General features: G+C 34.1%; 1 pseudogene across 2 annotated transcripts; it reads left to right on the forward strand.

Moving 5' to 3' along the window:
• Nucleotides 1-847: 847 nt before the first annotated feature.
• On the forward strand, nucleotides 848-11,751 carry LOC145107024 (polyphenol oxidase A1, chloroplastic pseudogene; annotated as a pseudogene). 2 transcript variants are annotated; one of them, XR_013707713.1, is made up of 3 exons: nucleotides 848-1,135; nucleotides 1,423-1,493; nucleotides 5,173-5,762. The product of XR_013707713.1 is annotated as a polyphenol oxidase A1, chloroplastic pseudogene, transcript variant X1 (transcript). The 2 variants fall into 2 exon arrangements; XR_013707714.1 differs by lacking the exon at nucleotides 5,173-5,762 and adding an exon at nucleotides 11,619-11,751 and having other exon boundaries at nucleotides 848-1,493.
• The last annotated feature ends 1,742 nt before the right edge of the window (nucleotides 11,752-13,493 follow it).

A 13,493-nucleotide genomic window follows, 5' to 3' on the forward strand; every position in this document is an offset into this window, starting at 1 on the left:
ATAAGTTAGTTGAAATAATTTATTGATAAATTAAACTTAAAATTTAAAATGTTAACTTTTAGTTATCACCTAAAAGACAACTTAAAAGTATCAATGAAATGAGAAAGACGTCATTGAAGACAAAATAATAAATAAATAAAAAAAAGCATCTGGGATTTCATAAAATTTATTTCGCTCTTTTAATAATATCAAGCTGCTCATATAAAATTGGAAAATGTTATTAAAGTACATAAAAGGTTATCGGTAGTGGGTAAGGCGTGCAACGAACGTGGATGCATATGTTTACACATTGCAATTTTTGTGTTTAGTATAATTTTATATAATTACTTTATACCAAATCATGACATAGTGGTATCTATCAAATTTAGTTATTAAGTAAATTTCATAAATGGTCTATGTGGTTTAGGTTAATTTGTATAGTTGGTTTCTAAGGATTTTTTTTTTAAATTGAGATTATTCTTATATTTTGCTTTTGTTTCAAACTTAAAATGACATTTATATCTTTTTATTTATTTATTATTACTATTGGATTAAATAAATCAACTCTAATAAATAAAGTTTTTTTTTTTTCATACGTCACTTTTATATTAACTTTTATATTAACTTGGACACATATCATTTTTTTAGTATTTTTGAATATATATTTTTTCGATTTGTCATTTTCTCTCTTTTTATCATTTCTTAATTAACAAATCAAATTTATATATCAATTAATAATTGTTTTAATTAAAAATAAATTATAATATGTTTCCTTTTAAATTCAAATTTCAAATCTAAAATCTAAAATTTAAATATATTTTTGTTTAAACCTTCATATATATTTTTGTTTTACCCCTCCATCCCTACCTTTCCTGGATATATCTTCCTTCTCTAAAAAACCCTAAGCATGGAACACATCCAAATCAGTCACTATCGGCCGGAAACTTTACTAAAATCATCATCGATCTCCTACCATGCACCACCACCTTTATACTCTGCCGGAAGCCTTTTTTCACTATGGACCACCGATCCACACTCTAAAGTCATCTTTAACCATCGACCGTTGATATCCGCTACACCTTTCTTCTACGCCAGAAACGTCTCTAGAGCCACCACCAAGCGTCGATCTACACTTTAATGCCACCATCATGAAAGGGTTGGGGTTTCAAACATTTCGATTTTGATTTCTAATTTCTAGGTTTCACTTTTTTTTTCTGGTTTCATCTCATTTATGCTTCAGGTTTTAACGTCTTATTGCTTATTTAGGATCATATTTTAAGATAACAGTGGAATAGAATGAGACTAATGAATTAGATCTCTTTAGATTTATGGTCTTTATTTTGCAATTTGTTATTGGGTTTATGGTTATGGTTATGCATCTAGTTTGGATCTATGATTTTGATTTTGTGTCTAAGGTTCTTACTGAGTGGTGGTGATGACCAGAGGCTAGCGGCAATGGTGGCCAGAGGTGTTTTTCGGTGACTGAACATAAGAAAGGAGACGAGTGGGGTGAGGTGAGTCATTTTAATTTATTTATTGTTTAAATTATAAATAAATAACAAATTAATTAAAAACGAAAATAGGTGATGGCAAAGTAGTATACTAGTATTTTTACGTTGGTAAGGACCAAAGACGCAAAAAGCCTACTATAAGGAATATCAAAGTCAAAAAAAAAAAAAAAAATTAAAGACCAAAATGCAAATTATACAGAACCATCGAGACTATTTGTGTAATTTATTCTTATTTATATCATCTTGTTCCCTTGATCTAATATTTATTTTAATATTAATAACTCTCTCAAAAAGATGTTAAACTCACGATATATTAGTTTGTCTTTTAGCTTATAAAAGTTATGCCTTTTATTTTAGACCATCATATAACATAATAATATAAGAGGTGTTTTGTCCGACAAAAGGTATTTGAAAAAAAAAAACATGTAAAAAATTGAAAAAAAAAAACATGTAAAAAATTGAAATCTAAATGAATTAGAATATGTTATGCCTAATGTCTCTAGATAACACATAGAAATGCAATATGTTTTTCTAGATAACATATAATATAGTTTTTTTTTTCTTTTGTGTAGATTTATGACATAAATTGAAAAGTAAATAATGTAATACGATCAAAATATTATATTATTAATTTTTATAATTTATTATTATTTTTAACAAAAATGATAAAAATTCACTTAATTAAAAAAAAATTCATTTATTAAACTCTTATTAGCGCAAACTTGTGTTCTTTAATAAATTTGCCTACTATATGTAAAGAAAAAAAGATGGTCTTACAAAACGAAAATATATATAATTGCATTTTATAAAACCAAATAATTGGTATATTTCTTTGGGGTTAGGTCTAGTGATACTTAGTCATGAGATCAGTGCATATATAATGAGGTAAAGAAAGGAGAAAAAATATGTATGTGCACGGATATGTGCTTTTATGGACATCTATGGACATAATCATTTGCGTAGTATATGCATGTAGGTATGGATATGAGTAATGTTCATCGACATGAGCTTATGAATGTAGACGTGGACGTGATCATATATGTGTGGGTGTAGGGGTGGGGGTAGGTGAGGTGGTGGTGGGTGTACGTAAGGGTGTCCAAAACCAGATATCCGGAAATCTGAAAATTTCAGATAATGAATTCTGATATCCGTATTTGTATCTGAATTTTCGGATATCTAGGAAATTCGAATATGAATACGGATACCAGAATCGAATATCCAAAATTCCAACCACTTTATTTTTTTAAAATATTCAACCATTAAACAATAAATATTAAAGTAACTACATGAATCAACTCAAAACCAAACACAGTCATTAAAGCCATATACAAATCATTAGATAATAGTATAATACTTACATTATATTTTCCAAACAAAGAATACAACCTTTAGATAATATTGAAGTTATATAAAAATTCTATGTACTTGGTGTTTACTATATAGCCATGATATTAATAATTAACAAAAGAAAATGTGCAAAAGAGAATATGGCATGCACTTCACAGTAGCAAAGAACACTCCAAACCAAGCACTTAAGTCCATAAGTCTTATCCATATTTACCAACAAAAAAAAAACTTAAGTCCATAAGTCCATATTTACCACCAAAAAAACTCCTGAGTTCCATACTACACAACTACTATTTAGTCTTATCCATATTTACCAACAAAAAAAAAACTTAAGTCCATAAGTCCATATTTACCACCAAAAAAACTCCTGAGTTCCATACTACACAACTACTATTTAAAGCTGCAATTTAGAAGAAATAGAAATCAAAATTAGAAACATAAATATGTATAGAATAACAAATTACATATTCAAATAAAAAAAAATAGTTTGGCATAATTTAAATAGTTGAAGTGGAACATCTAAATATTTATATACATCAAGTCAGATCAGTGATTCCAGATGTTTCATCAACCGTTTCATCAATAATGATAATCGGTCGTTCCAAAGTTGAGTCATTAAAACCTATATGTCAAAATAAAAAGAAAACATTAAAATTATATATTGAAAGAAACTCAATAGGCACAAGTACAATTAGACAAACCTAACCTTCCTCGATTTTCTCTATTTCAAGTAGTAGATCATCAACCATAACAGGATTATAAAAAGTACGTGTCCAATCTTGTGTGCACACCAATTCTTCCACCATTCTTGGACTTAAAGCAGTCCATAAACAATCAAGTACATTTAAGTATCATTTAAGATTTTGTCATGTTTATTTACACATTCAGCTACAAAAACATCATAAAGAAAGAATCATTTTTATTTACACATATAGCTACAAAAATATATAGCTACATGTAGTATAGTAGTAGACTAGTAACAAAACGAAAGAAAAGCATTACATAACATGTGTAGACATGTACTATACTAGTAGCTAACCGGTTAAAAAAGGGATGAGTCGAACTCAGAAAAGAGGAAGATCCTTTTATTCGATCGTTGCTATGGAAGAAGATGAGAACTTAGTAATTGTGAAGCTTTGTGTCTAGTGTCAACAACTCTCGGAAAAGTTGAAGATTTGTCTATTCAATAAGTGAAGGTCTATTCGATAAGTGAAGGTCTTGAGGTCGAGTTGAATTGATCGCTTTGGTTTGAAAAGAACTGAGATTTCAAGATTTGTGACCTAACCCTATGAAGTACCAATAACGTCCCTTTTGGGTTTGGGTTTTTTAAAGTGGACCCTTCAAACTAGAAAATATTTAAAAATAGTTAATATATAGATTTCGGATGTCGGATATCTGAACTTTTATGAAATCGCTATCCGTATCCGAATCCGAATAACCAGATATCTGAATTTCGGATATCCAGATTTTCGAATACTTTTGAATTGGATTTTCGGAATTTTTGGATTGGATTTCCGGATATGGATATTTTTGAACACCCTCGGTGTAGGTTGGCGTCGACATCAATTTAAGCTTGTGGGCTTAGCTTATGCATATGCGTATCATTGTGGATGGGGTAGGGGCATGTTTTTTGGTATATATGTGGGATGAGATGGATAAAGTAATTTAATGTAATTATCAAGTTCTCTAAACACAAAATTTAATGTAATTTAAATAATTATAATTTCTTTAATTTTATCAGTAAAACTTAGTTTTTACTAATTTTACATTCTAATTTTATAAATTAGTTCGAACTTGTGCACCAAATAGACGCCGAAGATTTCCGATAAGACAAAGGTCAAATGTCTATTGGGTTAGTTGTTTTAATATATTTTTGAATATATTTCCATAATATTATTTTTATAGAATGTCTATTGGGTTAGTTGTTTTAATATATTTTTGAATATATTTCCATAATATTATTTTTATAGAAAAAAGAAGATTACTTCGTTGACGAGTTCATTTATTAATTTGTTAACGCCACCTTTTTACCAAATCAATTACGGATAAGATCATAATCGCATACTTTAAGAAACGACGTATTACACACGTGTATTTTCACATAAATTACGCAAAAATTGCAATTGGTGTGTTTGTCCGTCTGTCACGCAAATTACAAAAAAAAATAAATAAATAAAAACAAAATAAAAGATGAAAAAAAAGAAAAAATAAAAAATTCCATCTATAGCCAATGATAATAGAGGAGAAGGAGATTAATTGAATTTATTATTATAAAGATTTAGCAGAAATGAAAAGCTCTCTGCATTGATCACAAGGTTCTTTAACTTCTTTTTAGCAAACCCAATATGGCCGGAATACCAACTACACCTGCCACTTTTCCGATGAGTCTAGACAAACCAACGACGGTGATGGTGGCGAGGCCAGCAAAGAAGGAAAGAGAGGAGGAAGAAGAAGTATTGGTGATAGAAGGGATAGAAATCAATAGAGATGAGTTTGTGAAGTTTGATGTGTTCATTAACGATGAGGATGAGGAGGCAGCGGCTGGTGGTGGGGCTGAGAAAACTGAGTGTGCCGGTAGCTTTGTGAACGTGCCACATAAGCAAAGGAACGGACATAGTGGTGATGGTGGGAAGGTGAAAAAGACACAGTTGAGAATTGGAATAAGTGAGTTATTGGAGGATTTGGGTGTTGAAGAAGATGACGAAGATGTGGTGGTGAAATTGGTGCCAAGGTGTGACAATGTTCATGTCACAGTTGGTGGTATCAAGATTGAGAATGAGTGATTAATTAATTAATTAATGAGTTCTTATCGTAGTTATTTTCTTTTGTTTTCCGGTGGTTTATGATACTTTACAATAAATGTTATACTCAATGTTGTTAAGATCCGGATTTAATATATGATTGTTTTTTCTTTTTGTAAGATCATTGATCGTAAAAACGAATTGAATCATAAGTCCTACTAAAAACATTTTTAAACATAAAAAATATTTTCATCTAACAATTAACCATTATAGTTAACAATAAATTGTTAAAACATTATATATATATATATATATATATATATATATATATATATATATATATATATAATTCAAAAGTAATATTTTAGATAGTTATTCAAAGAAAAAATATTATAATTAAAAAAAATAGTAACGATCCTACTATAAAGGGTGTGTTTAATTCATGGTTTTTTTGAACAATATAAAGGGTATGTTTGGGTAAAGCTGTTATCAACGAAGATTGTCATGTAATCTAAAATCTATGTCATCATTAATTCCCTATTTTATAAACAATATAAAGGGTGTGTTTAATTCATGGTTTTTTGGAAAAATCATTTTTTATTGTCTAATTTTACCTAAAAGGTTAGTTTTACTAAGCACTTTTTTAACTTATTAGTTTTTTGAAAAGTAAATAAACCAATAAGTCATTTTAAAAAACACTCACAAACACCCAGAAAATCATATGCCAGAAAGGTTATCCCTCGAAGATCAGTAGGTGGAAAGGAAGCAAACCCAATAAAATTGCCACCATATTATGGGTCATTGGCTGACCTAACAACATCTCCGACTAATCTGAACCATACTTATCGAGTGCTCTTCAACTTAGGAAAATCAAAGTATATCGTTGTTCCAACCTTCGTTGCAGATATGCAGTACTCTGTAACCACTACCATCTCCTCCAAAAGGATCCCATGGATCACTAAACGTGGTTATAAGTTGTAACTATACCGAAGATCTATAATGAAAAAGGAAGCAGAAGTCACATATTAATTTTCTTCGGCGAAACCAATTGAAATATGCCATTAGACACCATTTTCCATCATTATTTCCTTATTTTATAAATAACGTAAAGGGTGTGTTTGGGTAAGCTTTTAAACTCCTTATTGACTTTTTCAAAAAGCCAAGAATTCATGGTTTTTTGGAAAATCATTTTTTTTTCTGATTTTGTAACAACCCAAAAACAGTGGTACAATTTTCATTTTGAAATCCAATAGTTTCATTCATCAATTAGTTCAAAACCATCACCAAAAGTAATATCAAATACCATAGTACAAATACCCAAAAAGTACGGAAATCATAAAGGGATGATGTTGTGCCGTCACGTCGGGCCCTTCCCTTTCGTACCGAAAGTACCTAAAACCATAAACATAAACTGTAAGCTCAAGCCTTAGTGAGTTCAACCAAAGTACCACATACCAAACAAATAAATTGGGCCTAGCCCCGGGTATATTCCAACTCAATAAACAAATATGGGCCTAACCCTAATGTTTATTTCAACCCGATAGACGATAGTGGGCCCCGCCCTGGGGTTTATTTCAACCCGATCATACCATAATGGGCCCCACCCTGGGGTTTATTTCAACCTGATCATATAATAGTGGGCTCCTCCATGGGGTTTATTTCAACCCGAACATGCAAACATATATACAACATTCACATAACAGCTAGTATTCAACATAACAAGATAATGGGTCGGCATTGGTGTCTTCGACCCATGGATACAGTGAGAAGACTCACCTCATAGATAGAAAAAATAGTTGCAACAACACGCTGCTCCAAAAACCAACTTTACCGGTCACCTTTACAAATAACAGCGACCAAAACCCAGACTACAACTCAAAATACCCAAAATACCCATAAGTGAAACTTACTCAAATCCTGGTCAAAGTCAAAAGTCAACCCAACTAGTCGCCATGTCGTGGCCTCCTTGGCCCCGTCGTGACCACATACCGATAAAGCAGACAGGTCTTGACCAAGTCACCACGTTGTGGCAACTTCAACCATGTCATGGTGATGAGTATAGACAGCTTAAACCGATAAGTCATTTCCTTCAACTACAAGAGCTCCAAGGCTCAAATCTGGTCCTGCCCATGGTCTTGATGGGTAAAGTTTCCAACTTCATCCCTCAAACACTTCCATAAGCCAAAGTCCCAACTCTAACCACTAAGGGTAACTTAATGCATCAAGATTCTCATTAATCACCAATTCCTTAGAGTTGCACCTCCAAGGTTTCCAGAAAGATTTCACACTCTAAAGAGACCTTAAAATTGTGGCTTTATGGACTTGCATGTCCAATACATGCCTTTTCCATTTTAGGACAAAAATAGGGTTTAATGACTAAAACCCCCTGCATGACATCAAAACTTGATTATAATTCAAATCCAAGACACTAAATGCTCTATTTGACCTGGAGAGTCATAAAGTTGCATACTTTATCAGATATCATTACTTAAGTCCATCAAAACATGGAAAAAGGGGACAAAAAGAAGAGATCTAGCAACATGACAAGAAAAGGTTGAGTTTTGGCCACTCACCAAGGTCCAAGAGATAAGCTAGCTGAAGAAATGATGCTTGCCAAGTAACCACCTCACGAAAAGATTCCTTCTCCTTCTAAAATCACCAAAAAGCACCAAGAATGAGCTCACAACTTCAATGGAGGCTTGGGTTAGGGTTTCTGAGGTTGAGAGGAAGATGGAGGCTAAAACCTTAGCCTTAATGTTCCTTATATAGGGTCAAAATCCCGAAATTATGATTTTCACTAAAACACCTGCCACGTCGTGGTGCCCCAAGACCACGTCGTGGCAGGTCATTTAAATCCCGCGATCCATAATGTTCCGTTACGTCGTGGTGATGCTCCACCACCTTGTGGCCACCCCTTTTAAAGTAAATACAAGAAAGTTGATTCATACTTGGACTGGATTTTACAAATATTCCCCACTTGAATTATACTTCGTCCTCGAAGTCCTCATCTAAAAATAAATCAGGGTAGTACTCTCACATTTCCGTCTCAGGCTCCCAAGTCCATTCGGAACCTCTTCGATGCTGCCACTAGACCTTGACCAAAGATACCATCTTGTTGGGCAAGGCCTTCGTCTTCCTTTCCAAGATCGCAACTGGTCTCTCAACATAATTCAAGCGATCATTGACTTAAATATCATCCAAAGGAACAACCTCCGAATCATCAGCCACACACTTCCGAAGCTGAGAAAGATGGAAGGTGTTGTGGATTTGACTGAGCTCATCAGGAAAATCCAGCCGGTATGCAACCTTTCCCACCCAGGCGAAAATCCTGAAGGGACCAATAAATCGGGGCCCAACTTTCATTGAATCCAAAATCAGATGACACATTTCCAAGGTGACACCTTCAGAAGCACCAAGTCCCCCACCTGAAACTTGAGGTTCGAACGTCGTCGGTCAACATAACTCTTCTGTCGGCTTTGCGCGACTCGTAGCTTGTCGCACACCTATTGAATCAACTCAGTAGTCTTGAGTACCACCTCATCACTCCCCATGACCCGATGCCCGACTTCGCCCCAACAAATCGGGGTCCTGCATCTCCTCCCATACAACATCTCAAATGGTGGTCGGTTAATACTGGCATGATAATTGTTATTATAAGAGATCTCGGACAGTGGACGATAAGTATCTCAACTCCCTCCAAAATATTGATGGGTAATATTTCAAACATTATCCCTCAAACCCTTCCATAAGCCAAAGTCCCAACCCTAACCACTAAGGGTAACTTAATGCATCAAGATTCTCATTAAGCACCAAATCCTTAGAGTTGCACATCCAAAGTTTCCAGAAATATTTCACACTCCAAAGAGACCTTAAAAATCTTGCTTTTATGGACTTGCATGTCCAATACATGCCTTTTCCATTTTAGGTCAAAAATAGGGTTTAATGACTAAAACCCCATGCATGACATTAAAACTTGATTATAATTTAGATCCAAGACACTAAATGCTCTATTTGACCTGGAGATTTATAACGTTGCAAACTTTATGAGACACGATTACTTAAGTCCATCAAAACATGGAAAAAGGGGACAAAAACAAGAGATCTAGCAACATGGCAATAAAAGGTTTAGTTATGGGCACTCACCAAGGTCCAAGAGATAAGCTAGCTGAAGAAATGATGCTTGCCAAGTAACCACCTCACCAAAACCTTCCTTCTCCTTCTAAAATCACCAAAAGCACAAAGAATAAGCTCACAACTTCAATGAAGGCTAGGGTTACGGTTTTTTGTGGTTGGGAGGAAGATGGAAGTTGAAACCCTCGCCTTAATGTTCCTTATATAGGGTCCAAATCCCAAAATTAGGGCTTTCACCAAAGCACCTGCCACGTCGTGGTGCCCCAAGACCACGTCATGGCAGGTATTTAAATCTCGCGATCCAAAATGTTCCGCCACGTCGTGGTGATGCTCCACCACAACGTGGCCACCCCTATTAGAGTAAATTCAATAAAGTTGATTCATGCCTGGACCGGATGTTACAAATCTCCCCACTTGAATACAATACACTTGATTCATATCTGTCTTAGGCTCCGAAGTCTATTCAGAACCTTTCCGATGCTGCCACTGGACCTTTTCCAAAGATATCGGCTTGTTGTGCAAAGCCTTCGTCTTCCTATCCAAGATCAGCACTGGTCTCTCAATATAATTCAGGCGATCATCAACCTAAATATAATACAAAGTAACAACCGCCTAATCATCGGCCACACAATTTCGAAGCCGAGAAACATGGAAGGTGACGTGGATTTGACTCAGATCATCAGGAAAATCGAGTCAGTATGCAACCTTGCCCACCAAGGTGGTAATCTTGAAGGGACCAATAAATAGGGGGCCCAGCTTGCGCCTCTTCCAGAATCGGATGATAACTTTCCAAGGCGACACCTTTAGAAGCACCAAGTCCCCCACCTGAAACTCGAGGTCCGAACGTCGTCAGTCTACATAACTCTTCTACCAACATTTCATGAATCACAACCTGTCGCAAACTTGTTTAATCAACTCAATAGTCTTGAGTACTACCTCAGTACCCCGCATGACCTGATGCCCGACTTCGTCCCAACAAACCGGTGTCCTGCACCTCCTCCCATTCAACATCTCCAATGGTGGTCGGTCAATAATGGCATGACAACTATTATTATAAGAGAACTAAGACAGTGGATGATAAGTATCCCAACTCCCTCCAATATCTAATACGCACGCCCATATCATATTCTCGAGCGTCTGAATCATCTGCTCGCTCTGCACATCGGTTTGGGGGTGGTATGCAGTGCTGATGTGCAGCTGAGTACCCAACTCTTCATGAAACTTCCTCTAAGTCCCGACACTCCGAAGTTCCTGAGAAAATTATATTTTCGAGTCGAAACTCTGCCTGAGAAAGGCCCGGTTTTCAACAAAAATCTCCGTTTTCGTCACTGAAAGTCATTTTTAGAGTCGAAGTGCTGCCCAAATTAATACTTTAACCCCCGGTTATTTCACGGTGAGTTCAATATATAGGAACAATTGTATGTTATGTGTTATATGTGCTATGTGCTTTTCCGTGTAATCATCTCGTGTTATTATTTCCGCTATTATGATAGCAAAGTTGTACCTTTGACCATATGATCAGTGAAAGGACTTAGATTCACAGTGGTACTGGTATGTAGCCTCTGGCCATGTAAAGCATGTCTCGTAAGAGAATGACTTATATTCTATGGTATTAGCAGAAGGTTAGATAGGGCTAAAAGCCTGAAATATACCAAAATGTTTAATCAGAAATCGTATGTCTTCTATGCCATTTGTGCCAAAGTGTTATTGATGTATATCAAGTATTGAAATTGTTATGTCTCATTGATTGTTATGAAAAGCCTGTCGCATGATTCACATGTGCCTTTGTTGTTCCTTGTTCCCTTTGTTTCAGTCATATTGGTATATATATGACATAACGTTATATTGTATCTATTATTGAACTCACTAAGCGTCACCGCTTACCCCTCTCAGTGTTTAACAATTGCAGGTAATGAGAATCCAGTATAGTCATATATCATTGGAAGATTTAGAATAGTTTATACTATTATTTTTGTACGTGGGTTTATGTTTGTATAAAAGTTTAAATATCCTAGGTAGTTATGTAATATACTAAAACTTAGTCGGTTTGTATACAATCTTTTGTAATCACACTATCAATTTAAAAAAAACATATTTATAAATATGCATGTAACATGTTTTGGAGTAACAATATTGTGAAGTATGAAAGTTTGGGTCTTTCAGAAATACAAAAGTTTAGAAAGAGGTTCTTTCAACGTGACTATAAGTTGTATCTATACCGGAGATCTATAATTAAAAAGGAAGGAAGGGTCACATATCATTTTTCTTCGGTGAAACCGGTCACACATTTTCATGTGTATGCATGATTTAAGCAACAAGAAGGGCACAAAAATTTAAGATTTAAAAGTCTAAAACTTAGAGAGGAATGGAGACAATTTCAAGATGTAGCATTGCCTCTTCAGTTGTCGGTTACTACTGATGACGACAATATCAACAGTGAGACTATAGATGTGATAAAATAGGGCGTGGTCCGTGGTAGAGGTTTCCTTGGTGATCGGAAAAATAACTAAGGAAAATATGTTCCTTATACATGTGCCATTAAAACCTCCCACGTGGCTAAAACATGTCATGAAGGGAAGTTCCGGGTATCTTAGTAACATGTAAAAAAGGAATCCATGCCCCTATAACTCCTAAAAGAGAAAAATGTATGAGACATTTTAAACCATAACACAAATGCTGTGTAGGGTCTTAGTGATAGTATCCCTTGAAAATAATGCAACTAAGTTATCTGGTCGTGTTTGAAATGAGGAATTTGATTATTTACCCGAAATGAACTTTATATATTAATAATATAAATCAAAGTTTCTAATAAATAAGGGATTGCGTATTTTCGCTACTACGGATATAATGATATTTTTTTTTTTAAAATAAACATACATACCATCTAATCCTACTCCTAATTCTGCATAGTTGTCCACAATGAGACGTGATCCATCAAGCATTTAGGGGGGGGGGGGGGGCACATTCCTTACACACCTTGATACTGTTAGGCTAAAAATTCTTTGATGAACACAAATAACTAAATGAGTTAAATAGTTATATGAGTATTAATTTTAGAATTAATCACGATATGGTAATTTATTAAGTAAAGCTAAAAAAACATGTATAACCTTTTATTTATCGACGTTTTTTTTTCTTCCAACTCCTATCATATTAAAACTCATAAATATTGGGACTTTTTTGTTCGTTGATGTAAATAGGGGTGTCAAAAAAATGTAACCGATTCCCCCGATCAAACTTAACCCGAATAAGATAAATAAAGTCGGGTTTAGTAGGATCTAAAATTGAAATCAGGTTTATCGCTTCAACCGAAATAACCCCTAACATATATAGGGTTGGGTTTGGTTATATATCATTCAATTTAAATGGGTTCGGGTTAATCCGATTAACCCACTTAAGCCTATAATCTAATAAGCTACTATTTATATGTGTACTGTACAACACCCTTTAAGCTTACTAATGCAACCTTCTCATTCACACTTAATAAAAAACACCATGACTTATTTTTGTTTTTATGTCTAAGTAATATATACTTGTGTAAACAACATAAATCTCTTTAACATTTTGCATTTTAAAGGCATCTGCAATTCATTGAACTCTATAGAGCTCATTTGAATGTCACATCATTGATACATCATCCGGTATATATATATATATATATATATATATATATATATATATATATATATATATATATATATATATAGGGGATAGTTCTTGTAAAAACACATTATTGTGAGAACATTAGTATATTTTATAGCCATTATATTATTTAATTAGATGG

The sequence above is a fragment of the Lactuca virosa genome, chromosome 4, assembly GCF_052849685.1.
Source record: "Lactuca virosa cultivar CGN04683 chromosome 4, Lactuca_virosa_CGN04683_v6, whole genome shotgun sequence".
Lineage (NCBI taxonomy): Eukaryota > Viridiplantae > Streptophyta > Magnoliopsida > Asterales > Asteraceae > Lactuca > Lactuca virosa.